This window comes from Hemibagrus wyckioides, linkage group LG03 (assembly GCF_019097595.1).
Source record: "Hemibagrus wyckioides isolate EC202008001 linkage group LG03, SWU_Hwy_1.0, whole genome shotgun sequence".
NCBI classification, from domain to species: Eukaryota; Metazoa; Chordata; class Actinopteri; order Siluriformes; family Bagridae; genus Hemibagrus; species Hemibagrus wyckioides.
This window is the reverse complement of record NC_080712.1, coordinates 31,667,219-31,693,535: the sequence shown is the minus strand read 5'-3', so window position 1 is coordinate 31,693,535 and position 26,317 is coordinate 31,667,219.

Sequence of the window (26,317 nt, the reverse complement as noted above, 5' to 3'; positions counted from 1 at the left end):
GGGGTCTTTCTGTGTGGAGTTGGCATGTTCTCCCCGTGCCTGCGTGGGTTTACTCAGGGTACTCTGGTTTCCTCCCACAGTCCAAAAACATGTACATTAGGTTGATTGTTAATTCTAAATTGCCCACAGGAGTGAGTGTGAGTGTGTGTGGTTGTCTGTCTATATGTGTGGCCCTGTGATGGACTGGTGACCTATCCAGGGTGTACCCCTGCCCTTCACCCAGTGTGTGCTGGGATAGGCTCCAGCAGATCCCCGTGACCCTAATTAGGAATAAAGTGGGTATAGACAATGGATGGATAATAAAGTTTTTCGCATACATTATATCCATCATTTGGACTTTTTTTTTTTTTATTTAAATTTCGCCTGCAATTTTTCCACCAGGAAATTAAACAGTATTTCTTCATAATCTTACACACACACACACACACACACACACACAAGACACAGTTTAAAAGAGAGCTTTCATCCACAAATCTTAGTGAACTATAAACTCTCAGTTTGTTTGTTACTCCGTTTGTTGTTTGTTTGTTTTCTTTGTTTCAATCCCTGTCTTTCAGCCTAATCTCATTTGCTCAGCTGTTTGTTGATCACTTGACCCTAGCCTCTTTTCTGACCTTGTCCTTGTTTAGCGATTTATGGATTTGTCTGCAATGCCTCTGTTAAAGTCTTTAACTGCACCTGCTTCTGTCTCAGCTTACTGTTCATGACCGACTGGTTCATGACGAATTACAGGCAATTAGCCTCGTATTGGACATTTATAAAAATTTCTTCCTATTTTCTTAATGATATATAATCATTTCATGTCATTCATGCCTACATGTTAGTTTGTATGACTGACAGCAAAATAAAGTAAAAAATCAAGAAATAAAAAAAAAAAAACCTGAACATGTTCTGATTCTTCAGTCTGTATTTTCTATCCTGTGATTTAATTTTCATTTTTTCTAGTCCTGGTTTAAATTTTATTTTAAAAATAAAATAAAATAAATAAATAAATCTCACACATGTAAACCTCAAAATTTGCGAATTTCAATAATCTGTGTGAGTTAAAGATGTGCGAAACCCAACTCTGAATATGAGTAACTACATGAATATTTTAGACTCTGCTCTGTATTCTACATGCTAACACAAAAATTCACCAAAAAGCTCTATCTCTATCTTCAAACCAGCTCTTTTGTCCTCTATTTGAACACCCAGAGTCTGGCTTTAAATGCTTCAGTGTCTCTGAAAACGTGCTGTGATTAAAATCCCTAAATTGTGTGCACTTCTAGGATGTCCTCGAATGTGTGTGGCTTGGATTGTTTTTTCTTTCTTTTTTTTCCAAATGGCATTTAGCGTACGTTAGGCTTAAAAAGAGAAAAAACAACAACTGTGCTTAAATGGCTGAGTCACAGCACTGACCTCAATCTGTCAGGAAAAGTGTGCAGTGACGTGACGAAGCAGCCACCAGAACCGTCATGTTGGTTAGAGCTGGAACGGTGTACTGATACCACGCTAGGCCTCGATAAGAAAATACGAAGAAGGGCTAGACGAGGATACATGGCAATGTTACAAAATTGTTTTTTGATGCAGTGCCTGCTTTAAAACTAAAAAAAAAAAAAAAAAAAGCCTGCTTTATTCTGTAACATACAGTGGAACCTCAGCATAGGAATTGAATTGGTTCTGGAGGCGAGTTCTTAAGGTGAAAATTTGTACAGCGAAACGAATTTTCCCATAAGAAATCATGTAAATGCAGATAATCCGTTCCAGTCAACCAAAAATATCACCAATATTAACATTAGGAAGAATTATTATTAAAAAAAAAAAGATTATTACAGACTAAATTATATGTGACTGTCAGGATTGACTTTTTCATTAAGGACATAGATACTTCATGACATACATAAGAAGAAGAACTGAGGGCAATAAGCCTTTATTATCGCTACACATACATTACAGCACAATGGAATACTTTTCTTCGCATATCCCGGCTGAGGAAGTTGGGATATGATATTATACAATGCCTCTGGAGCAGAGAGGGTTAAGGGCCTTGCTCAATTGCTCAGCAGTGGAGCTTTGTGGTGCTAGGGCTTGAACCTCGATCCTCTGATCAACTGACCCAAGACTATTATGACTGTTACAAAGGATTACAGCAAAATGAATCAGATGTCATACATTAAGTAGACATATATATGACTGAGTCTAAAGGTGTTATAACAACCTTACGTCAGCTGCCGTGTCGATTTGGTATATTGACAGCATTAGGATCCCGTGGATGTTGTAATAAGCCTATTGCCATATCCCTATGTCGGTTGTCATAACGGACATATACAGGTGCTATGTAGCACCAACAACCTGATTTACTTTTAATTAAGTCAAATGGAAACTGTTATATCTATTACATCCTAACTAAGCTCCATTCACTAGTTGTTACATAGTAATTACATGTTATTACGCGTAAACTAGCTTTTCTGAACATTCTGTTCTTTAAGTAGAACCAATTTTTTTTTTTCTCCGCAATGTTACATAACTGATTAATACACTCAGATGTGATACATGGTTCTAAACAGTCTCTTATTGATTGGACTACACAGTAATTTAATACTACGGTGAAGTGATACCTCATCTTCTCTATCCATCATCCCGACCGCTCGAACCTAATTATTGAGACACAGTCATTATTAAAACATAACCCCCTTTTTTTTTTCTTTGAATCTCTTCAACTCACTCTGATTTACTGGGTCATGTTTTCTGATGTCGATATGTTCGATTTGAGCTGGCCTTGAAGTGACATTTCCTGGAGAGGCCGGCTTCTAGCAGGAGACATCCAGAAATGTCAGTTAACTCACCAACAATCTCACACACACACACACACACATGAATACACAATTAGGAAAGCAATAACAGTGTGAAAAGCATCAGAAGGTACAGAATATCATCATAACCCCAGAGTCCTACAGCACCTTGTCCCAAGAAGTGTTTTATCCCTCTTATACCATAATGTTTTTTCCAACTTTTACAATTATCCTATACTTTTGATGCATTTATAGTTACATTTAGTGTGGCAGAAAAGCCAGTTTTGCTTCACCAGCCTCTTATTATCTTTCACTTAAAGTCAAAAACAAAAACAAAGCAAACAAAACAAAACAAATCCTCAGTTTAGTCCAAAAATGTAAACATCCAGCTTTTTCAAAGCACTGACACTGGAGACTTCTTCCATAAATGCTTAATAAACATCTGTACACAATTATATTATATTATATAACATTTTATATTGGTCATTGTTACATGTCCACTGTACAAATCCCTGTGTAAGCTTTTACTAAAAAAAAAAAAAAAAATTTATATCACAAACTCAGAAACACCGTGTTTGTGTGTGTGTGTGTAGCCAAGGGCCACGGCTTCTCTAAAGGCCGGTGTGCAGGAGGTGTGAGGATCGTTTGAGTTCTGTCAAAGTGAACGTGCCCTTTTACAGTGACAGGGTTATCAGAGCAGAGACACAGAGTCCATATGCTGATGCCCAGGGGGAAGAGTGCCATGTTTAGACCATCCACAATCCTCTGTCCATCAAAGCATGCCTCATATTGCACTAACCGGGGTCAGTATGGGGTTCATGTCTCCTTCAGGGCCAAATCAGTGCCAGTCGGATCCTGGATGTAATACTGCCTTCATGACACCCAGCCATATGGGTACAGTCTGAGACGAAGCCCCCTACCTCAATTTCATAAGGCTGAGCTGAGGATTTGAAGGCACTTTCAGTGAGGAAAATCTATAAAGATCTAACTGACTTGACTAGCTCTGGCTGATTAAAGGTGAAAGGTTTAAAAGTTCCTGGTATTCAGAGTTGGTTTACGCACAACTTGCTTTTCAGATCATGTACTTTACTCCTAGATTTGTTCTTAAGAAAATTGTCTTTAAATAGCCAGCTAGCTAGCTAGACCACACTCTTAACCTCTCACTGTACTTAAAAAATAGCTACTAAAATATAATCATACAGTATTTAAATCTAAATGCATTGCATTATGGGTAAAAATAACACCAACAATATGGTTATATTTTTCACAGTAACCCAGTTTTATACTGCAGAACACAATTACAGCTTCTGACTGTACATTTTCATATATATATATATATATATAATCATATATCATATCTTTAGAAAATGCAAACAGAAGAAGGAAATAGAAAGACATTTCTTTGCTTAAGAGAAAATACACTTGCTTGTTCACAGTTAAAATAATAAATAAATAAATAAATAAATAAATAAATAAATAAATAAATAAATAAATAAATAAATAAAAGTCAAAGAACATTACTATGAAAAGGCGTTAAAAAAAAAGAAATTAATGAGAAAATTAAATGAAAAAATAAACTTGTGTTTATTTCTGACTGCAGTTTTTTATCTGGTTCTGTTATAAGAATATTATATGATGACATCGTCAAAAAAAATTGAATAGACACATTCTTAGACACAGAGAAGAAAATAAAAAACCGAACGTTTTTCTTCACGGTTTTCAGGCATCTTTAGAGTTTGATGCGGGTCTGAGCACAGAGACATCGCTTGAAACGAGGCATTGAGGACCCCGGTGTTTGTGTGAATGAGTGTGTGTGTGTTTGTTTGTGTGTGTGTGTGTGTGTGGCACACTTCTGTTATCCAAGCCAATTTCCATTTCAAACAGACGCCCCTAGAGAAGGAGACAAACCTGCCCTGGACACATGCGGAATTTCAATAGAGAGGGACGAAAACCACAAATCCTGTCGCTTCAGCCTCCAGTTCCAGCAAAAAAAAGGAAAAAGAAGAAAATATAATGTGTGGTTTTTTTTGGGTTTTTTTTGCCTTTGGACATTTCTATTCATTCCTAAAACCATGTTTTACTGTGGAATGGTGTCCAGGTCAATGTGTGAGATGAAGCATTCGGACATTTGTGTGTGTGTGTGTGTATAAGTGTGTGTGTTCTCCCTGCACACTTTAACTTGATTTATGGCGCTGTAGGATCTTTCCTTCTCTCTCTTTCTTCCTCACCACCACAAACCTTGCAGCTCACTAGGTTTTCGAGCCTCGAGGAGAAGCTCTGTCGCATTTCAGGCACGCTTTTGAATGCTCTTGGCTCATGGGAGGCTCAGGATCAGAGCAGGTTGTGTGGACTGAATGCGTGAATGAAACACAGTGGTGCTGGAGTGAGTAGGTTTAGTGGACAAAGTGCGAGTGAGATGTGCGCAGGATTTTTTGTGCTACTGACTTCTGGAAGAGGTGAATAATGGCGTTTTAATGGACTGAATACATTTAAACTGCCAGAAATGAAACGTACATCATTTGTCAAAATGTAGTACTGCATAGAATGGACGTTCACTGGCTGCTTGAATCTGTGGATTCTTGAAGGTGTAGCTTGTCTGCCTAAGGGTTTCAATACGTTGTTCAGTATAAAAAGAAATAATGTAAATGCAGATAATCCGTTCCAGCCACCCAAACATATGACCAATATTACCAATGTATATGTAAACTGTATGGCTGCTTACAAAGAACTGACCCAAGCCAAGCATTCCATGTCAACAAAAAAAACCAAAAGAAAATCAGCTAGCTTTTGAACACATGCCAAAGACAACGATGGTATCGTGGGTTGACTCTTTCGAAACAGCTTTTGCTGACTGGAAAAAAAAATCATAAAATTCATGAACTCACTTCAGTTGGCTTTTATACTGAAGTTTTCACTGGCTCCTGAACGTACGCGCAACTTTACTTAGTATTAAGTTTACTTAATGCTCAGCCTTTACATTAGAATCAAATCTAGTCAAATTCTAGAAAGTTTACATAGTACACTGAATAATGATTCCAAACTTTCCAAAGGAAGCAAATGATGATGTGTTCTTGTACCTGCAGACTAAAAATTTGTTGGTAAAGGAAATGAAACAATTCAAAATGCGATTTTACCCAAAACCAAGGTGAAGTGTGCCATAATAGCTATATTAACTATTCAATCTTATTTACTAGAACTGATAGTGCCGACTCTGAGAACAAGATCATAAAGCCAAAGATAAAACTGTCAAACATTTCTCAGATACGAGACTGGAAAAGACTCCACACTATTTATATAATATAAACAAGAAGCTAATGATTTTCTCAAGATCAGTTCATCACTGCAGCTTCAGTGGATTAATAAAACTCACCTATGACCTATTAATTCTCGGTTCTGCTTCCTGCCTTCGGTTCAACACCAATCCACTGTGAGAGTCTGAAAGAAACAGCGTATAACACGAGCATTTTCAGCGTATAACATGAGCAATCTTCGCAGGGTGTCTCATTTAGAGAAAGTGACAAGACGGAATAAAGCGGCTTTACAACTTCTGCTTCGTGAGAGAATTGGATGTAGACTGTACGTGAGCTGATGTCGGAATTCCGAGCGTTTGACTCGACTCAGGCTCGACTGCCATGTATGTGAGCCGGAAAGAAAGTATACCCTAACCCTTCAACCCTGAAAAACATAATTATTAGGACTGACTGCTCTGTATGCATTAGAAAAAGCAGGTTAGTCTGAACCTAATATCAGAGCTGAGAAATAATCACCGCCTGATTCGGACCAATCTGAGATGAGAATCAGGCTCATGACAGGAAATCACATTAATAATTATGTAAACAAAGCTTTGGGCAGAGTAAATAAACCACATGCTAAAACTAGGCAATAAAACAGACACATTAATAAAGCACAGGTGGAGAGGAGGAAGAAGAGCAGGAATTGGACAACAAGAAAAACAAGAATACAGGCATCATTCAGGTCTGTGGTGGATCCTGAGCTGAGCTCACGACGGGATGTGAATTGTTTTCAAGAGGTGGGAGGAACTCGGAATACCCACAAGCGATAGGAGGACAACATGCCAGACAGACAGCTAGCGGTGCTCCAGCATCATCACTTCACCACTACCTGCTGTTCCACCACCATTCCACCCCCACAGCAGGGCAGCAGCAAGCAAAGCGAGATGTGCCAAATAAGCAAGAAACACATCCAGTGCTGAGTTCCTCCACTGCTCTCCAGAACTCCCACGTCCTCATGCTACAAGTGTTCAAATGCACACTTCGCTTCACAACTTCAATTATGCTCGTTCATTTCCCCTACTGGCCTTACACGGTAGAGGATGAGGGCTGAGGGCTGGAGAATGGAAGATAGGGGATAGAGGATAGAGGATAGAGGATAGGGGATAGAGGATGGAGGACAGAGGATGGAGGACAGAATATAGCAGATAGAGGATGGAGGATAGAGGATAGTAGATAGAGGAAGAGGATGGAGGATAGAGGATAAAGGATAAAGGATAAAGGATAGAGGATGGAGGAGAGAGGATAGAGGATAATAGATAGAGGATAGAGGATGAATTAACCAGCACTGCAGATTTCCACCTTTCATTAAATTTCAGTCATATCCCGCTGAGAAGAGTTATCATCAGCAGACGTGCAGAAGAACAACAAGGAAATGGAGTGCTGGATGTTATCTCTCTATCTATCTATCTATCTATCTATCTATCTATCTATCTATCTATCTATCTATCTATCTATCTATCTATCTATCTATCTCTTTGTCTGTCTATCTATCTATCTATCTATCTATCTATCTATCTATCTATCTATCTATCTATCTATCTATCTATCTATCTATCTATCTCTTTGTCTGTCTATCTATCTATCTATCTATCTATCTATCTATCTATCTATCTATCTATCTATCTATCTATCTATCTATCTCTTTGTCTGTCTATCTATCATCTATCTATCTATCTATCTATCTATCTATCTATCTATCTATCTATCTATCTATCTATCTATCTATCTATCTCTTTGTCTATCTATCTATCTATCTATCTATCTATCTATCTATCTATCTATCTATCTATCTATCTATCTATCTATCTATCTATCTATCTATCTAGCTATCTGTATCTGTCTTTAAATTCTCTATCTATCCATCCATCTATCTGTCTGTCTTTAAATTGTCTACATGTAAATATAAATTGCTAATAAATGACTCATCACATATGAAAATGAATGAGTCATTTGTAAATAGAATCACATGAATTGTAAAGAATCAAGTAAATATGAGTCATCTAAAAAAAATCACACATGAAAAATATATAAAGATTGTTTATGAAAATAAACAAATCATTTTAAAATGGGAACGGGAAAACAATTTTAGGAAATCATGTTAAAAATAAATGATTTAAAAAAAAAAGAATGAGTTATTTGTAAAAGAATCACACAAAAATATTTCATCTTAAAAAAGTCACAAATAAATTAAACTGAAATCTTGTTAAAATAAATGAATCTCCTTGCCATTATTGATAACAGAATGAGTTGTCAGATTCTCAGATTAGTGTGTGTGTGTGTGTGTGTGTGTGTGTGTGTGTGTGTGTGTGTGTGTGTGTAAGAGAGAGTATGAGTGTGTCTGTGTGTTCACTCATCTGACCCTTCCCTGGCAGCACCCCTGGGAACTTCATGACCGAGCAGGCGGGTCTTCAACGCTTTGATGTGGGCGAAGTGAGAGTGAAATTAATTACAGCCACACACACACACACACACCAAAAAAGAAGGAGAGGGCTGCAATCGTAAAATAATATTGGATTAACTGACTCACAACGTGCACACACACACACACACGTTTACTGACACGACTAGGCCACGTGTTGGTCTGTTCCAAACCTGCTGGAGTTTTGCAGAGGCGAGTGTGATCCTGTCTTCAGCGCGAACTTGTTCACCGCTGTTTCCATGGCTACTGGGCAATCGAGCCAGCTGATGAAAAAGCCACAAATACGTTTCTACACACTGTAACTGTGCCAAAAAAAGAACTTTACAGCTTTTTCTCACCTGTGCATCCATAACGATGAGGCTTTTCAGCTTTTAAATATTTAACCGCACATAAATAAGCAAGCCATGAAATTACATGAAAAACAACATGCTGACAACATGTAGGGGGTTGTGAGAAGGGGCGGAGCTAAAAATGCACTGGCATTTATTTATTTATTTATTTATTTATTTATTTATTTATTGTTGTATGAAAGTGTGCACTGAGAGAAATCTGTAAGTAATAATAATAAAATTACTATAACAATTTTATTTTATATTATATAATTTAAATTAAAATAATAAAAATGTTTTATTTATTAAAATGTTTTATTTATTATATTGACTCTGTTTTTTGGTTTTTTTTTTTTTTTTTTGGCTTTTTTTCACTTCTTCTTAAAAGCATTTGTTTTTCCAATCCCGCTGCCTTTTTTCTTCCCACTCAGGGAAATGGTTAGCCATGTGGAAGTATGAAACATGAAGTCTGCTGGTTCTACACAGTGCTATCGCTGTACTTTGAGGAGCTGGAATTGCATGAGCTAACAGCCACAGTGTGATTGTTCACATTGAGTGGCGAGAGAAGAGCCTTGGAGTATTTCCCAGCCTATTGTGAGAGAGCACGACCTGTTCTGCTCTTCTACACCCCTGCTGTGCACAGAGATCGCTATGCCCGCCACTCTGCAACTAGATGAGCTACTTGGAGGTCCCAGTGCCCCACTATAGCGCAGTCTCAAAATCCTGACCTTTAACCCATCCTCATTTTGAGCACTATATTTCACTTTCATATGTGCCACTAAATCTTTTTTTTTGCCCATTGTCATCCTTTCTCTCATTTCTAATAAGCGTAGATAAATTACCTTATATAATATATATATTATCAGGCAATAAGAACACTTCTAATTACATAGTATTAAAGTATTAAAGTAGACACCTGGGGGACGTGCTGTCCGTCATGCGAGTCCTTGTGCATGTTGTTACTATAGAAACAGCAACACAGTAGGGTAACACGGTGGATATAAAAAGTTTACACACCCCTGTAGAAATTGTGGGTTTTTGTGTGGTAAAAAAACAGCAACACGAAGATAAATCATGTCAGAACTTACTGACACACACACACAGAGAGACAGACAGAGAGAGAGAGAGAGAGAGAGAGAGAGAGAGAGAGAGAGAGAGAGAGAGAATAGACCTAGAAGCTGTATGTTTCCTTCAAAATGAAGCAGAAGATATGGTGAAGCAACAAAACCAAATTAAACCTGTCTGTAAAATGAAATTTTCCATAGACTTCCCTCCTCATCAGAAATTCTCTTTCTGTTTCTCTCTCTCTCTCTCTCTCTCTCTCTCTCTTGAGCTATATGTGCGCTCCCAGTGCTCTGAGTTTCCAGTGTGACCACTTCTTCTTTCTGGTCCTGCCTGATCCATCCAGACGCTCTACCCCTGGTTGGAGTCTTTACACTTGGTGGTGCTCACTGCTGCTGGGGATAAATCTGCATGGACAGACGGTGACCCAGGGGAATGCTGTGGATAGAACCACTCGAACGCTATCACGCCCGTCTTTGAACTGCCGTTGCATCAGTCAAGGGATTAGTGCTAAGTCTATACTGAACTCAGAAACTACACTGACCTATTAGTTCCTCAGGAGCTCTTGGTTGCACAATTGCATGTGAATATAAACTGTTAAAGAAAGGACATTATCATTTACATTGTTTACTGTCCAGTGTCACCCAAATGAGGATGAGGTTCCCTTCTGAGCCTGGTCCCACTCAAGGTTTCTTTCTCATATCATCTCAGGGAGTCTTTCCTCACCACCGTCACCTCAGGCGTCTCATTAGAGATAAATGTTAGAAATAAATAGCAACTTAATTTTAAACTGTATAATTTTTTCTACGTTTCTATACTTCCGTAAAGCTGCTTTGAGATAATGTCCTTTGTTAAAGGCATCATACAATAAATTGAAAATTAATATCTGCAGAAGCCATGGTGCAATGTGAGGACATATCCTAACCTAGAGCAGCCAAACTAGGAGCAGAATGAACAAATCAACTGCTGAACAAAACGCATCTATTCCTGTCTGTTCAGTCTTCAAAATCTTAATTAGAAATTCGGTTGAATTCGACGGCACATATTTCGAAGTATGTTGTGAATAGATCCAGCCGGCAATACGTTACAGCACCAGCACTGAGATGGTGATATATTTTCTAGCACGTTGGCTCGTCTTCAAGGTGCAAAGAATGCTTTAGAAAGGACTTTGATGAAAATGAGACGACTATGTACACAAGCGATGATGCGCCGTGCGCATACTACACGACTAAAATAAAGGCTAATTAAAACGGAATCATAAAGCAAAGCCCTGATGAACCATAAACTAGAGCTAATTACTGTAGTCACACACGAACCTCCTTCTTTCTGGCTCTTTATGGCTGTTTTAGGACACTGCAGGGAAGGAGAGTAAACAAATAACAGCAAGATACTATGCTGTATGGATACAAACGTGAGATGGCAGGATGCCAAAAAGAGCGTCTGGAACACGTTTGTGAAGGTTACAGACGAATACCTGGGCTACGGTGGTGAGAGGGTAAGAACCTAGCCGCTGGACCACTAGGGAACCTAGTCAACCATTGCTAATTACACAGAAGTAATTCTTCTAGTCATTGAACAATTACAGAAACTAGCCAAACAAATATGACCCTGCTCTGGACATCTGATTTTACAAGCATTTCTACTTTACATAGACCTGGCCACGCCCCTTCTCCACCCCCAGAGTCAGCAATGCGGTTAAACTTCATCTAACAACCTGCTGACTTCTTCTGTAAACACTAAGGCAGGCAGCAGTTGTAGGTTATTTACAACTTTAGCCCAAGCTTCAGATGCACTTCTTACTTAAAAAAAAATAAATAAATAAGAACACAGTGTGAAGACAAATTATGTTTATTTCCCCACCGTAATTACACAATGAGGGATGTGTGGAAGTCTTTGTAAGGCACTGACTATGATCTGTGCAGCTATAATTTGCTGAAAGCTGCAGTCAATCACCTGCATTCAAATAAACTATTTTCGGTATTTTTCCTTGAACATTTAATACAGCATTTTTAATTATTATTATTATTTATTTATTTTTTTTCCAAAAAGCATGGCGTCAAAGGGTGCGGATATTTTTTCCTCCACTTCCAGCGTACCACCAGCAGCTGCTCAGATGCAGAGTAAAAACAAAGGCTCTGTATATAGGTCATCTCCTCCCTGTTCTCCATCAAGATGGATGCACCATTAAGACGCACTAACACAAACACTCTCCTGGCAAAATCACACGTGCTAGCAGGGTATTTACAAGGAGCTCATTATGGGGAAGTTCGACCTGGATAACAAAAATGTGACTCTGAGCGATGCGTTTAACTCCAGTGCACCTGGATCAGTCACAATTATCGCAGGAGATGATTTGTATTTGACTGCTCAGACGATCGTTCATCAGTCCGCTGTAATTACACTCTGGGTCCTCTGACATGAATGAGTTTCTCATTTCATGCATATTTTCTCGATCTTTGAATATCCTGGCATAACCCATGCTGAATCACCAGAATTACAATTAACTTTGAGTGTCTGTCCGTCTGGGAACCTAGGTGACCATTGCTAATTCATGTAGCAAATTTATCAAATTTAGAGACTGGCCATACAAATATGACCTTGCCCTGAGTATTTCTTCTGCTGTAATGTAGCATATGTCTAGCCACACCCACTTTAACCTCACAGAGGTTAAACATGTTCAACTTTGTCTCAGGACCTTTCCTTAAAACAAAAACACTAAGGCAGCAGTCAAGTGGTCATTTACTACTTTAACCAATATCATTTGCGACCATAATTGCAAATTCAAATGATCAAATTACACATCATGTCACATAAACACACCCTAGTGTATATGTTCCTCTCTTGGTTTCTCTTCTCACCTATCCTAACACCACCTCAACGCCGTCACTATAATGTCAGCACCCCCTGAGAGCAGCGTCCTTGCTGAGCGCTCCTCTCTGATAATGACCGAGTTTTGCAGCTGTGCCGCTCTCGTCGTGGGACGCGAGCTGGAATATGAGCATGGTGAGAAAGCCCTGATCAGGGGAAGGGAAGGAGAATGATGACCTGAGCTGGAGGAGTTTTACACAAATAAGAGAACGACATGCTGTCAAACTGTGTGTGGGTTCACTGGATCTTCCTGGATGTGCTGGAGCATGGAAGCAGGCTGAGTCTCACACCTCTCGTTATTATCTGCGATACGCCTGACAGGGGCTCAGTCACCTTTCTCACTTATGCAGAGGTAGAAAAAGAGAGAGAGAGAGACACACACAGATGGGGGTGAAGCGGTTCGAAAGCAGGGGAAAAAAACAACAAGAGTGGCAGAGTCAAATCCTGAATAATAAAGGGAGAGAGTGATTGGTGAGAAGGTGATACTTTTGGTTCATTTCAAATCTGGTAGCTGTGAGCTTCTCTTGTTCATTAGCAACAATCACCTCATAGCTCCAGGGCCAAATTAAAACAGCCAAGCATTTAGGATGTTTCCACACTAAGGTCCAGTACTTGAAAAAGCTCTCAGGACTTGGCTTGCTTGGTGGAGTGGTGGAGCTCATAACCAATGTCCTTCTGAGCCATGGATCGAGAGTGTGTGATACCGAATGCCAAGTTTGTACAGGAAGGTTTGGAAACTAGATTTAGGCACTAGATTAATCCATTTGCTATTTTGGCAGTACTGAAGCAGCAAAACAAAAACATGGCGGTTTTTTGGATGCAAGGCATGTTATAAATCAAAAATACCTGCAAAGAATGAGCCAATCTCCTGCACCAAATCACAAAGCTGGTTTTATATATCAGCAACAACCAATAACAAGCCTTTTTTTTTTCTTTTCTTTTTTTTTTAATGTTTTAACCTTTTCTTTTCTATAATGAAAATAAAAACAGGGTGTCATCATGTGGCATGCCATGCTTGATGCTAGGGTTGGGTTGAATTCAACCCCAGATCACCAATTTCAAGAGGATCAGGGATCAGTTCTCTGGACTGTTACTGAACTCAAAAACACTTTTCACACTTCACCAATCATGAGCTGAAACAGCCACAAAAAACACCATCTGGAACGATCGACCGTTTGAAAAAGAAAATGGGGGAAATGGTACATTTCTGCCTCATCCTTTAAGGATCTATCTGCTTTTCTTGAACAACTCAGTTACAAACAAACACAATGACACTTCACCAAAGAAAGAAACCAATTCTGCTTATCAGAAGCTTCAACCTTGGTGAATATATCAAGAGAACTATAAAAGAAATGAGACAGAACTGTATATCCCAGCATTTTGAGTATGCAAAGGCAAAATTCACTATAATAAAATTCTTAAGTATTAAATTCTGAACTATTACAAAAGGTTAAACATTCACTAAAGCTCAAGAAGGCAACAGGATTCATTAAGCGCTAGGGGGATGTAAACTTTTGAACAGTTATTATTTTGTTTAAAAAAGTTCTATTTTATTTTTTTCATTTAATACCACCCTTCAGAAACTACATAACATATTTCCATGTTTCCCAGAAGACAAAATAAAAACAATTTACACCAAGAATCCTGTTCAAAAGTTTACACACCCCCTGGCTCTTAATGTATCAAGTTGTCTTCTTGGGCTTCAGTGAATATTTGCAGCTTTTGTAATAGTTGTATACAAATCCCTCATTTATGCTAAGTGAAAAAGAAAAGACAAGACCTCAGGATGTTTTTCTAAAAAAAACAAACAGTGGGCAGTTTAATGGCTCAGGATGAACAACAGACTCATGAAAGACTATCAGAAAACATAAAACCAGCCATTGATCTTGATACAGATTATTATGAATCAAGCATATGCAAACTTTTGGACTGCTTCATTTGTGTCAGTTCAATTATTATTTATTTTATGGTGTACACCTAGGGTATATTCCCACAGTGTTCCTCAGCTCCGGCGCATCCCTGACCAGGATAAAGAGTTTAGTGAAGATAAGCCCGATCTGTCATGCTTGTCACTGCTCATAATTCTCATCTACTATTTTGACAAGGTGTTTATCGCTCTAACAGTGCTAATATAACCGTTACCCCGAGTTCACACCAACAAGTGATGTGTTGTTGATGATGCTTGTGGGTTGTCTCTTTTGATGGTGGACCGACTGCTGTGAATGTCACTGGTGGATGTGTGAGACCAGATGACTTACAATTTTAGCAGCTGAGATTCATCCAGTATCCAGTAAAGTCTATAATTTTGCTGTTGCTATGTTTTTTTTTTCACTTTAGAAAGAAGGTGACTTTTTTGTAAGAACGTGATTTTGCATAATTTGTTCAACCCAAAATGCAGGACCTGAACCATACATATTGTGTATTTTATAGGATGCAAGCTGCTAAAATGACCCACAAAGGACAGAGCTGAAATCTGCACTAAGTCTTCTGCATATTTACACCAAACCACAAACAAGTAAATAAATGCTTGGATACAGTTCATGAAAACATTGATTTTTTTTTCCTTTTCTTTTCTTTTTAACAAGCCCCATGCTGTCCAAGCTTGCCAAAATGTATTTACTGGAAAAGTTTTCAGCACTCTTCCTTCCAACACCTCCTACAGCGAACGCTCTCCGAGACGCTTTATCACGTGAGGCGTGGAACCGAACAATCGGATATCCAAAGTATCAATTCAATTCGGATTTAATCCGGAAAAATGAAGTAGTCTGTGGGAAATAAATGGTTCACATGAAATCTGTCAGGCTTTAAAAACTGCCATTGATTGAGATCATGGGTCATATATAAAGCTTTACATAGAGTACATTACACTCGCATTATGAGTCATGAATGAAAAGTAAAATAAAATTTAAAAAAAATAAAAAAATAAAATAAATAAAAATAAGAATAAAATCAAATCAAATAGGAATCAATTAAATATATATATATATATATATATATAACTCCATAAATATAGAGTTTTTTCTATTAGTGTTTATTTATTTATTTAGACTAAAAAATGAATATTAATTCATTTTATTATTTTATCTCTATTCACTTTTATTTATTTATTTATTTATTTGCAACAGCATTATTCTCCTTTTATTGTTCAAGTATTCCATGCCTATAAAATTATCTTTTAAAATGATATTTCTTTTATTATATTTTTTGGCACACAAATACCACCCCCCCCCCATTTATTTTTTTAAACACTAATTGTGTGCAAAACGTAATGAACCAAGATACTAAATGAAGATCACAAAATTTGTATCATTTAATTGCAGTATTAATTTGTCTTTAATATTTTGACTTGCTGTAAACAGATTTGAAATCCTGGAAAAAGTACATGAGCACAGTTTAAATTATAGATTTGCTGACCAAAGCTCAGTTTGAGTGGTGTTCATAATTTTATCCAGAAAAAATTCAAGAAAGAAGCTAGTAACGTCTCAGACGAAGATGCAGAGATGCTGTCTCCTCCGAGTTGCTCTACTTCCTGTGAAGTAGTTGATTTTAAAGGGATAACGAGGGCTTTTAATTGTCATATTTACTTGCTTAATGTTAGCAGCTTAGCAACTTCCAATGTTTTTATTTATTTATTTATTTATTTATTTTTGAATAAATCTAGGTGCTAGATTTAATTCTGTTCCTCCCTCAAGCTTATGGATCGCATTCAAAGTTTTCTCTGAACACACATTTTATTCCCTATAAAAGCACTGATGTATCTTTTAGACTTAAATCTGCCATTACCTCCTATTTACTTTCTTACAATCTCTAGGAAAACTGAGATACTGAGAATGTACAGTAATGGCTTCGGAATATATGCGCTCTAAAAATAGTTGTGAATGACAAAAACAAGCTGTTGCATTGCTAATGCAGTGGGTGTGTTTTGTCAGCGTGTATACGGAAAGGTGTGGCAGGTCAATGCAGGGGTCCAATCACTGGATTGGAAAAAGCTTCCCACATTCATTTCCTGATCGTTTCATGTTGCTCAGTCTTCTCCTTCTTTTACCTTAGACAAAGGGATTAATGCAAGGGAGCTTGTTCAGGACTGTGGTAGGGCATTTTAACAGAAATACATACACACACACACACAGCCTAAAAATCATCCCTTTCTCTCTTCTCACCTGTGTGTGCCTGATAGTGTACTGCCTCCACCAGGTCTTGTAATGCAAGATACACAGTGCACACACACACACACAGACACACACACACACACACACAGAGAGAGAGAGAGAGAGAGAGAGAGAGAGGGAGACCAAGTATCTTTTACACAATACAAACAAACAGAATAAATCAAAGTCAGCACACACACTGGGTCAGATGTACTGTACGTCAGGAAGCGGCTGCGATGTGTGTGAAGGGAATTTGTTAAGACTGTAACTCATGGCACCTAGCACATTCCGTTTTAAACACCGATAAAGTGAAAGGGTAAAAATGTCAACCACAGAGGAACGACTGCTTTGTGATGATAATGTGTTAATAAGTTCTGATTAGATAAAGACCTTCGTGTCACAAGAAGGCACAGTGCATGGCAGGAATATGGCCGAGACGCCATCTGAATACTAATTGTCTTTAAAGAGAAGTCAGACGGATGCACGACCAGGAAGCCAGCGCAATTAAATCAAATTCGGTGTCGCGTCTGCAATCTGAATGCCCCATAATGTCTGTACTGTAGAGCAAAGATAGAAGAACTGGCACTGATGCTCCAATACTTTTGGAGGAGACTGTACGGCGAAGCTTTAAGCAAATACTTAAGGACTGAACAGGAATAAAACTTGCATGCTTCAACAGATGACTCCTCAACTGACAGGAAATTTCAAGATGACAAATATCTTATCTGAGTTTTCCTCTTCCCTAAGAGTCTGTGAAGAAGTTTGTTATAAAATTTACAACAGCTTGTGATAATTTTTTTGCTGAAAGATGACAATTTCCACAAAAGAAATGTCTTCCACCAGGAAATCAGTCTCCCCAGAAGCTCTAGATTTTTTTTTTCTTTTTTGAGAATAAATCTGACACCTATCCAGATATCTGAGTTTTTCCAATAAAGAAAACCAACCTGACATTCATGAGGCATCATTCCCAGGCTTCCATCTCCATTTTCCAGCTATGCCATTCTGCAGTTTGTCAAAAAAAAAAACAACCCCACACTCACTGGACTCTCTGGATAATGCTGCCTGCTTAACGGAATAAAAGTATGCCATTTAATCTTGACATTATATTCTTTATATAAAAACTTATTTAGTTAGTCTTCATTTGTGTACATTTACACAGACTCAGGAACGTGAGTAGGCTACCAACATTTTTTCAAACTGAGAGAATTTTCATGAATATGAAATTTCCTGTGGAATTGCCTTCATGAACAATTTTATAAATAAATCCAGTTTGTATCTAATAATAAATGAGAGCCATGTTTGTGAGAGGTTTGTCTTTGACGACAAAAATCTTAGATCATATTTTTATTTCTACTTTTGAAGCTGCTTTTTTTCCTTGATAACGGAGGAGCTATCTTTCCCCCAAATCTATTTTTTAACCATAAATGGAACTCGCAAACATTTTGACATGAAGGTTTTTTTCCCCTCATAGCACACACAATGTGTATCTTGAATATTCTTCCTTTTTTCCCCTTCACAGAACAGACTGTGTGCCTGACTCTCTCTCATAATAACCACAGTGTGTATCCAAGTCTCATCTATATGGCACACATTGTGTGTCCCTGAAATCATTTGTTTCACAGCACAGTGTGTATCCAACTCTGCGCACCTGAGTTTTTCTTATAACACACACACACACACACACACACATACACACACTGTGTATCCGCTTTTATTTTTTCTCGGCACACATGGTGTTTTTCTGAGATTCTTTCTCACAGAGCACGGTCATATTCAGGGTTTTTCTAGCTCACTAGTTCAAAAAGTCCTTTCATACTTCTGACTTAAGCATGACCAGCTTATACACACACACACACACACACACAACCACACATACAATCCAGCAGTGCGAGAAGATAAAATAAAGCCACGGAAACAGTACTGAACTTTGAGGACTTGCGACTCAACACAGGTTCTCTTGAGTTCAAGCCTTGAGAAATAAGATATTGGATTGGCCTTTCTTTCCCTTTTTTCCTTAGGAGCTCAAGGAAATTGTGCAATTGGAAAAAAAACCCCACACAGAAACAATGAAAGGTGTTGTAACAAATGAATCCCTTATTCCATAGGATGCCAGAAAATTCCTTGTTTAATATAATCAGATACTTAATATATTTATAATCCAAAACTTTAAATATATAAGTTGCTTTCTAAATAACACTGGATCATTTTGTCTGAATTTGGATTTTTGTTTTTTGCTCTTTTTGACACAAAAACCTTAAAACCACCTGCCTAACATTGTGTAGGTAGCCCTTTGGTTGCCAAAACAGCTCTGACCCATCGAGGCATGGGTCATCGAAGCATGGGTCATCGAAGCATGGGTCATCGAGGCATCAACAAGACCTCTGAAGGTGTGCTGTTATATCTGGCACTAAGACTTTAGCAGCAGACCCTGTAAGTCACGAGGTCAAGGTGGGACCTCCATGGATCTCCATGGATTTGTTTGTCCAGCACATCCCACAGATGCTCGATCGGATTGAGATCTGGGGAATTTGGAGGCCAAATCAACACCTCAAACCATTCCTGAAGGGAGCATTAACCTGCTGAAAGAAGCCACTGCCATTAGAATATAGTTGCCATAAAAGGGTGTAGTTGTCTGTGACTGGGTTCAGTTATATGGTACCTGTCAAAGTAACATCCACATGGATGCCAAGATGCAAGGTTTCCCAACAAGCATCACATTGCTTTTGTCAATTTGCCTTCTTTCCACCCTGGTGTCATCTCTTCTCCATGACAGAAAAATGCACAGCAGCTCTTCTGTGGGATTTGACTAGGCAGGCTAGCCTTTGCTCCCCAGATGCTTCACTGTACCTTGGGCATCCATATCCTTGTTGCCAGATCTCCAGTTGTTCTAGCTGGGACCACTTTTGGTAGGTACTAACCAATGCATACTGAGAACATGCAACAAGACCTGTTGTGTTGTTAGACCAGTCGTCTAACCGTCGCAAGGTTACTCAGATCTGTACACTTGCCCATTTTTCCTGCTTCCAACACACCCACCTCATGAACTGACTGCTTAATATGTCTTATCCATGTTTGCTGAACATTTCTAACATCTGTGCCAGAAATCTGTGGCATCTCCGAAGACTGAAATGCGAGGGAGTTCGGCTCCATCACGCATGACAGATACTGTTTTTACAGTTGCAGAAGATAAATGGTGAACTAGAACTCTGGCTTCAAGACAGAGGGAAAGACGCCAAGCTTCCACCAACCACAAAGCAATTTCAGGCACAGATAATGAGGCTGCGCTGGCTAATTTAGAGATCTGAACCACACACACACATACAAAGACTCTTTCCAGCACAAAAGCTCCTGTATTCAGATCACATATTACAGCTGTGTTCTGCTTCTCCGCACAGTAATAATGTATGTTAAGCAGCACACCTTGGTGAAGAAAATTAGCACCAATTTTTTCAGTGTGGCATTAGTGCCATTAGCATACAGTGATGCGACTTACTCGGGCGAGAAGCCCCTGTGCTAAACAGATAAGGACATTAAAGTGACGCTGAGCCAAGGTTCTTCGCCCTTCCATCTCATTTATATTTGCAGGCATTTTTTTAATCTCTTCTTGGCTGAATTATCTGGGGAAATGGCTCCTAAACCTATCTGCACAATTACCACCAAACCCGTATCGTAATCGTATCGTTCCTCAGAATAATGCTAAGTTGAGCTCGGCTCGGCCTCAGAGAGGAGCTTCACAGATAATAATATGGCTCTGAGGTGGGATCCTGTATTAGGCAGGATATCTTCATGCAACCATTCCTCATGAAGCTACCCAGACATTTGCACTGGTGCTCACTTTTAAAAACGTAGGCTAACTCCTAAGGGGATGATATCCGTTCGAGGTTAGGCTGCTTTTGCAAAAGGTGGCTTGCTGTGAATGAATCATTTATGAATCTGCTATATGAGAATTCACAAATCTGACAATGGCTCAAAATACAGTGGATACTAAGTATTTCCTCCATATTAGATCATAATTCATGCTGTTTCTCTGGAAACTCTGCATACCTCCTGTTTGTTTTTATTGTTTCAATTTAGAGTTACATTTAATATTGTGGACCATCAGAAAAACAAGCTGCTTATGTGACAGCAGCTGTGAACCACCGTACCCTCACCAGTAATTTTGCATTAAGTTTGCATCTACTCCATGTGCTTCAAGGGTTTCCTCTGCATACTCTGGTTTTCTCCCCAGTCCAAAGACATGCATTGTAGGCTGACTGTCATCTCTAACCTGTCCCCAGTGTTTGTGGGCGATTGTGCCTTGCCATGGGATGGCATTCCATTCAGGTTGTCCCTTGCCTTGAGCCCCGAGTCCCTTGGGATAGGCTCCAGGTTCCCCATGACCCCTTGTAGGATATGTGGTACAGAAAATGATGGATAAAAAAGACAAAAAAAGACACATTTTTAAAATCAATTCATGGTGAGCTTCCACCTTGCAAAGCATTGTGTAGGTTGGTCAACCAACAGAGCTGCTGTTATTGGACACCTTCTGGGCAATCAGAATAGAGATTTCAGCAGTGCTGTGTTATAACACTGAATATTCAACTATATCTCATGAACATAATACAACGTACACAATAGTACACACACAATCTTTAGTGGAATGTTTTAGTTGAATCTTTTAAGTGTGATCTGAAAATGTCTAAAAACTCAGCTGACAACTGATGAAATAAAATCACATTGCAGTAGACTAACATCAGCTACATTTCTAGCTTGGATAAATGAGGCATTTTTGTATAAAGTGTTAAATAAAGGGACTGAAGACTGCGTTGTTCAACAAGGTCTTAATTAGCTTTTAATTTCAGCATCTGCGGCTTCAGGCAGGCGGCCAGGCAAGCTCGATCTCCGCCTGATGAGGCTTTCCATTTAGCCAGCAACAGGAAGCGTCGGTCCAGCCGTTCCTCATAGCTTTTTCACCCCACCTCGGGACTCTCGCCTTTATTAAGCAACATGTGATTAAATGTTGGTGATAGACAAATAAACCTTCATTGTGCGTGATCTGAAGAAGATACCCTGACATGAGATCACTTGCTAAAAGGAATTAATGAAGAGACATATCTCATATGACCATTAAAGATCAAATAGTGATCAAGACCAAACAAACATGAAAAGGAAAAAGCATGGCAGTGCTAAGTGTTAGCTTAAATAATTACATGTTTTGGAAATGTTGGAGGGAGTGTGAAAGATGGTGATATCAAGTAGATCATTAGTCGAACATCCATTGTTTATTTTCTTTTTTTCCAATTCACACTTTCTTGGAATTGTATTCTGTGATAAAGCATCACAACCAGACCTTACTCAGTAACAAGGATTTCAATCCATACCAGCCAAATAAAACACAACCATAAACCACGTTGCCCATGCTTTACCCTGGATTCAAGGCACAAGGAAGGGGGACACCCTAGTTTGGGTGCCAACTCATTGCAAGGCATAATCACAGACACACTCACCCACCCATTCACACATTACAGACAATTTAACGATGCTAATCATCCTACAACACATGTATATAGACGGGGAGGAAATATAAATATAGACATAGTGGAGGGAACTGGAGAACCAGGAGGATACCCCTAAAGCACGGGGAGAACATGCAAACTCAGGGTGGTACACAGGATGGAGGCCATAGATCTTGCTTTGTTGGGTTAAGTAGCCTTTATTAGTCACATTTACATTAAAGCACTGTAAAATTCTTGATTTGCAAATCCCATCCTTGGAAGGTTGTGGTCAGAGCACAGAGTCAGCCATGATACAGCACCCTTGGAGCAGGGGGGGTTGAGGGTGGAAGCTTGACGGTGCTGGGGCTTGAACCCCGATCTTCCGATCAACATACATAGAATTCCAGAATATTGTGTACTTCCAACATGTTTGCAGCAGTCTGAGGAAGAACCATGTATGGGTGTGCTGGTCAGGTATCCACACACTTTTGGCCAGTGTATAATCCTGAAAAGACTAGGAAACCAAGGAGATGATGAAGCGAGGCATGGTTGTTGTGGAGGGTTTCCAGAAATTACAGTTCCCACAAGCTGTGTTTAAAATTTGTAAATTTTAAACATCTAAGAAAGCTGAAAAGTCACCCATTTATAACCAATAATCAAATGTTGGAGGTGGCAAACCAGATTACATTAGATGTTGCTTGTGCCCCTTTTCACCCAAGTGCCGAAGACTAAAACAGCTGCATCTGGCACTGATTTTTTTTTTTTTTTTTGAGGTCTTGACATGATAAGTATGGTGTGGATTTGTGGATTCGAGAAAGTGTTAAAATGGGTGCAAGGCAGAGTTGTCTAGTTGCTAATGGGATAGTAATGCAATACTTCAGCTATAAAGCAATTATAGCCTTGTAGCTCCAGAGATACAATCATCAAAGTTTGGGAAAAGATGTATGTATCTACATTTCCTAATACAACACATACTTATTGTTCAGTATATCGCTTTGCTTGACAAAGAACAAAGGAAATGTGTCTACAATTCTCAAAGCATAACTAGCCTATGGCACACAAATAAGACTAATACTAAGATATTAATTAATTTGATTTACATGAAAACACCATTAGTTCTTGCTTGTTGATACTAGCTGCTGAAGCCATTGTCACTGACTGTGTTTTTTTTTTTTTAATCCACCTTTTATTGTGAATGAGATCTTGCACCATTCCAACGTCCTTGGTTTGCCGTTAGATCAGAGGCCATGAAAGATTTTTCTCTTTCTAGACAACAGTCACATTCTTACATTTTCCCTCTCGGCAACCGCTACTGACCTTGATGGCGTGAAATTGAGAAATGTTCGGAGCTCTGTAACAAACTGACTCACAAATAAAGAGCATAATCTGGCAGTAAACTCAAACAACAGCAAAACTTCCTCTTGCTTTTCAAAGTATAATTAGGCTTCCTGTTTTGAGCGGTTCAGTCCAGCAGTCTGCAGAGAGGATTCTGTATAATTGGAAAAACCAGAAAGGTTTCTGATCATAGATCCATATGCCAGAGCTTAATTGCTGGCTTGACAGTTATGCAATACAGGCATTAATTGGAAATATGCAATACAACTAGCAAGATAATTAATAATTATGGGCATGGCGTACTTTGCCAAACTGGCTCAGTCCAACAGAGGAAAGACCCCAGGCATGGGAATTTTCTCTTGTGCCAACTTTATACTGTAGCAGGTGTATGTCAGGCATTTGGCTTGCTCTCACTATACACATTATTGTACAGGATCAGGTGCTGTCTTTAACCTAAAACACTGGTTCTCAGTGTGTAGCCTATGAACCATAGTGAGCAGATCTGTAATTTTGGTTCCAGGCTGCAAAAAACATGGAGGACTCCTCTGGCCTAGAAAAAAACACAAAGCAAATACAGCCTTGAATTACTGGTAGAGCATATAAAAGACATTTTAGACAAATGTGTGTTTCACATTTTCACAAGTGTGTGGAAATAGTCTGCTGAAGGGCCGCATCATTCCTGCACTGTGCCAATGATTAGATTGTTGAATAGGAATTCATTCTTATCAAGCTTTGTGTATGTGGGAAAAATAGCACAGTCTGAGATTCCAATTGGTTTGCAAACTCTCAGTTTGCTCTCAGACCAAGACCATATTTTGTGAGGCCAATGCTCAAAAATGAGACAAGTACAAGTGCCAGGAGGTCTAAATAAGACAAATCCAAATCAACACTGCAAGGGCCCTAAAGGTCCAGTTTAAACAAACATATCAAATATGCAAATGTTAATAGGGAGTAGAGCTAGATATTGGACAAGAACCTGCTTCTCTGCTGAATGAAAAGCTGATCACATGGTTCCCTGATGTGTTTGCTGGAGAGTTGTCCATCCTTGCAAGTTACCAATAATTGCAAATATAGAACACTAAAAACAAAAGAAATGACTTACACGACTGGACCTTTTGTGATGCTATTGCTAACTAATTACCTAATTCCTAATAACTAAAAACTAAACATTTTTTCTATTTTTCACAAATGGAACATAAACAGTAAATACAGATTTGTCTCAGTAGTCAAATTATATTCCCGAGTACAATGTCAAAAGGACGAGCTACAAATACTCTCAGAAATCTATCGATCTAAATTCACCTCACAAGGACTTTATTGAGCCCAACCAGCCAAAGTGAGATGATGATGTTATTGAGACTAATCTTCACCCAGAGGCATAAGCCCAGCGACAAATCTTTATAGTCTAATCAGGATCAAGGCTCCAGCGGGGATAAGGGTCAAAGGTCAGCCGTCACTGGACAGGCGATGAAAGTGAAAGTCTGGATTTGTTTTGTTTTTTTGTCATGTCTTCCTGGAACACCTGCTGCAGTAAGCAGCATCGCTAATTAAGCCACAGCACTGAGACACACTGCTAACCTTCAGGCTGCCTCAAGATCGTGGACTCAATCTGTGCCGGAATCCTTTCATTGTTGCTCTCAGTACCGAGGAACTCCAGGTCACTGCTGACAAGGAAATTGCTATTCAGGACTCACTTGTGCTCACGGGCCACTGGTGACACTGCGAGCAATTTTAATGGAGGCTTATCATGATGGAAAAAAAATATTTCTGACGTTTTTCGATCAGCCATGCTCGGTCGCATATAGGCGTGCTCAATTTTCAAGGCCACCTTCAGCGCCTTTCATACAAACCATGCACATGCGTTGAATACGACACGATGCCATCTCTCTCTATCTCTCTCTCTTGTGAAGATGGAAATATTGGTTGCAAGGTTTATAATAAAGCCTTCAATCTACTACTGTATTGTTTCTATAGTAACAACATGTCAAAAATGCAACAAAAAAGCATACTCGTTGATATGATATGAAGCTTTCTAGTCTCTAGTGTCAGCGTGTTCCCATCTTCACAATCGCAGCTAATGGCATTGTTTCACCACAAGAGGGCGCTTTAACTTTTGTCTGGAACGTGACAAGCTACATATTTTTGTCTTCAAGAGAAAATATAAATAAGGTTGCAGAAACGAATGTTTATAGCTGCTATACCATAAGTTATAACCTTTTTTGCAGGCATTAAGCACTAAATGTAAACATAAATGGATAAAAAATTACAACGTTATTCTTTAATGTATGAATAAATTGTCGTGGTACAAGAAAGTCAAACAGCATGCCGGGAAATATTTTATCACTTACATATCAGAGACCTAGAGACAAAATTGTGTGTTTGTTTTGTCGCTCACTATCGCGTAGTTCGGTCATTTGAACATTTTTGCTACTCAACTCATTGACGTGTCTGTGGTCTAGAATGTTATTTATGTCCTGTCCTTATTTGCACCCTGACCTACTTGTTCAGTAAAAAACTGTACTGTTTTACGCTGTTGTGATTACCATTTGCTCATTTTCATCTAAAAGGACGTAAAAAGAAAAAAGAAACGGATGAAATTTAAACCACGAGGTAAACAT